The sequence below is a fragment of the Mastomys coucha genome, unplaced genomic scaffold (assembly GCF_008632895.1).
Source record: "Mastomys coucha isolate ucsf_1 unplaced genomic scaffold, UCSF_Mcou_1 pScaffold22, whole genome shotgun sequence".
Classification (NCBI taxonomy): Eukaryota; Metazoa; Chordata; class Mammalia; order Rodentia; family Muridae; genus Mastomys; species Mastomys coucha.
This window is the reverse complement of record NW_022196905.1, coordinates 127772930-127776827: the sequence shown is the minus strand read 5'-3', so window position 1 is coordinate 127776827 and position 3898 is coordinate 127772930. Positions and strand designations below refer to the sequence as shown.

The window sequence follows — 3898 nt, the reverse complement described above, 5'->3', positions numbered from 1 at the left end:
GAAGGACTTTGGGTATGCATGGCTCAGTGTAGACCATTTGCCTAACATGTGTAAGACCCTGGGCTCTAACCTCAACCACACATATATGCATGGACACAAGGACACACAGACACACACACGGACACACACACAGACACATACACGGACACACAACTCAGTTATCAATACTGCTGAACAGTATTTTCTAACCACTTTCTTACTGCCCTTTCTAATATGTCCAATATTGATTTTCTTGATAGCCAGTAGCAAATGAAGAATGGACTTTTCCATTGATCATCAGTGATTCACCTCCATTATTTTCCATCTCCCATTGTAGTTCAAGCTGAGAGGACATTTCATTGTTCCCCGACTAACAACTTGGTCAGCAAGATGGAGGACCTATTGTCACCTGGGGTTCACTGGCCTCCATGTCTTTTAAGTAAACTTTTTAATCAATTCTTTGATAATTTTATACAATATATTTTGATTATATTTAAGTCTCCCTTTAACTCCTCCCAGATCTACCTTCACTTTCTTACCTACATAAACCCATCTCCTCTTGTTTTGTTTTTAAAACTCACAGAAATTCAATTTAGCCTGCCCAAATATTGTTAGACATAGGGACAGCCTCAGAGTCCTAATTGATACAGCAGGGGTCTCATGCTTAAAGAATACTGTCTCTCCTAGGAGCTATCAATTGTCAATAGCACCTCTGTTAGGGGTAGAACTTCAAACCCACCCCTTCTCCATGCTGAAACCCACCCCTTCTCCATGCTGAAACCCACCCCTTCTCCATGCTGAGTTTTGTCTGCCTTGAGCTTACACTGGTCTTAGGCATACTGACTCAACCACTGGGAGTTCATAGGTGCATCTGCCTGTGGCATCTGGAAAACAGTTTCACACCACAGTTTCACACCTCTTACAGTATTTCTGCCCCTTCTATCATGACAATGGGCACCTTCAGCTTGGGAGGAGGATATGATATAAATGTTCCATTGAGTGATGACTTTGGCAGCACACACACTAAAACTGGAACAGAGATTGACCTGGCCCCTGTGCAAGGATGACACTCAAATTTATGAATCATACCATACTTATTTCCTAACCTTGAAGTTATCTCCAATTGACATCCACTTCTAAGTGATAAATAAATTTTCTCCAAAGGGAGTCTCACTGGAAAATCAAACAACTCTGAAGAGTGGACTCTATGACCAGCCATAGACAGCCAACACAAAGCAAATTCAATGGCATCTTTGGAGATTGTTTCATAATGTTGAGCCAAGGCAATTTATTTATTTATTTATTTACCATACAGGTCTTTTGTGTATGTTACAACTTCAAGTTTCGCCTTTTTATAGGATTTCTGTGTGTGGACATATGTGTCTCTGCAGCTGTGCGTGTTTCTTGTGCTTTTTCTTTGGCTCTTTTTCATCTGTTTCTTTGTTTTGTCCTATTCTGATTTGTTTTGGTTTTATCTTATTTGAGTATTATCCCTTAGATGTCCATTTGCTTTCTAAGGAGAGACTGAAAGGGTTTGGATTTGGATAGGAAGGGATATTGAGAAAAACCGGGAGGACTGGGGGTGGGAAATTGTAATCAGAATATATTGTATAAAATTTTCAATTAAAAAGAGAGTTACATTCTTAGAAACATTTTAAATATGATTCAGTTTTTTTTTTCAAAACAAAGATCACGGGGAAGTTCCATTGGATTAAAATATAATTGAACTTATAGTGTTTTCTAGTTTTAGATTTTATTTAATGGTGATTCTGTTTTTTTCTAACATTGTCTACTTTTCCAATGATACCATATTAATATCTTTTCATCACTTTTGCCTATTTATAAAATATTTTCTTTGCTGAGGAAAAAAATTCCCATTTAAGAATGAGCATTCTGTAGCCTCTTATTTTTTTTGCAGGCTGACCAGTTGTGGGTGTCCATGTTAACTGCTGTTTACTTCAAGGCTAAGCTTCTTAGATGAGGGCCGAGAGAAGCATGAGCATACGGGTATACCAGCGAGCCATTTGGAATTGTTCTAATACTATGATCATTTAGCAGAGTAATACTGGCAGGTTCTTCCCTAGGATCTATAACATATCTGTGGATAGGGTTTTGGCCTCATTAATGATGGCAAATATTGGTTTCATCTTATGGAGCAGTTCTTAAATCCAATCAGAAAGGGTGTAGTCACTCCCATAACATCTGTGCCACCGTTGTGTCAGCAGGCATATCTCCCCAGGCCACAAGGGTTCACACTGAGCGAGACTGATGGTGTTTCTCCTCTAGTAGTGTGCACAGCACCTTCCAGGGTTCACACTGAGTGAGACTGATGGCGTTTCTCCTCTAGTAGTGTGCAAAGCACCTTCCAGCACTATGGAAACTAGCCAGTATGGATCAAGCTTCCAGGTTAGCACCAGCTTTATTTTTTCCACATTCTATGATTCATCTTCAGAAATAAGGTCTTATTGTAATATTCTGGAAGGTATCTGATAGCACCAACAATAGGAACAACAATTGGAACCCTGCTGGCCAACAAGCCCAATAGAAGCAATCCATTCTCAGCCCTGGGCTTTTTATTTGTTCTCCTGTGGTGTCTAGTTGAGGCATTGTTACCCTGTTACAGAGTAATTCAATTTAAACTCTTTATATGTGTATGTATATATCTAAGAAAGCTTCTATAGTAGTTGGTCCCCATATGGCTTTTCGAAAGGTCTTTAGTGTTAGTTATCCTGTCTCATGCATTTTTTCCTTTCCTCTTCCCTCATCTCCCCTCCCCCATTTAAATTATCTTCTCCCAAGACCCCCTCTTCCCTGTCTAGATTACTATGTCTTCTACCTTCTCTCTGTTGAAAGCCCCCATCCTTCAGTCCCAGGTCTTTTATTAGTTATCTGATTATTCTTATAGCCCAGACCAGTTGTTTCTCAAAGGCCCTAGAGATATTGATGAAGATTAATGATCCTGCAAATAGGTGTTTAAAATAAATAAAAAATAAGATGAAAACATGGTTGAGGGAGAATCTACAGCAGGTTAATAAATGAGGTGTTTGAAGGTAAGTGCCTCCAAGATTATTTTAGCAATTAGCAGGAAACGTTTTGTCACAAACAAAATAAATCTGTAATCAGAAAATAATTTGTAATCAGCTTTGCAAGTCAAATGGCTCTCCCAGTCATCAAAGGCAGCTTGAGAATTAAATGATCCAGTCAAGAATGATACTTTCAGGGGATAAATGGTCAGGACAGATTGTCTAGACAATTAGTCAATAGTTAGGTGCTGGGCTGTGTAAGGAAGCTCTCTGAGGCTGAGCCTGCTTGTGTTGCCAGCCAGCAGTGATCCAACAGAGTGGCTATTGCAGGAAGTGACACTGCTCCCTTGAAGAAGCGTCTAACCACACCAGGATCAGAAAAATCTCTGTGACAAGTGCTTCCTGGAATTCAGCAAATGTACACGGGAAAAACTTTGCAAGCCTGTTAGAAGGTGTTGGGGGTATGGCTTGGTGGTAGAATATTTGCCTAGCATTCCCTAATCCAATGAGGGGTTAGGGTATGCCTCAGTTCTAGAACACTTATCTAGAATTCTTGTTTCTTGACATCTCACATAGCTGAATTACCTGGATAATGTTTCCTAAGCCTTATTTAAAGACACTGAAAGAGAGATAGGAAGAGTGGGAAGTAAGACCTGACCATTCTCCAGAAACACAGCCCCATGTGGCCAAGACCTCAGTGTACAGAAAAAGTGTTGTCCCCTCACTTCTAAGAGCAGACATGATTTTGACACATCATGTGGATTGCTCTTTATGCACAGCTAGCAAATGTTTTTAGGTGCTTCCAAGAACATTGTCTATGTTCTAATTAGCTTTAACTGTCAACTTTACATAGCCTAGAGGCTCCTAATAAAAGGGAGTCTATACTGAGGAATTGT

General features: G+C 39.8%; 1 pseudogene; it reads left to right on the top strand.

Moving 5' to 3' along the window:
- Positions 1 to 978: 978 nt before the first annotated feature.
- On the top strand, positions 979 to 1077 carry LOC116071666 (annotated as a pseudogene).
- The last annotated feature ends 2821 nt before the right edge of the window (positions 1078 to 3898 follow it).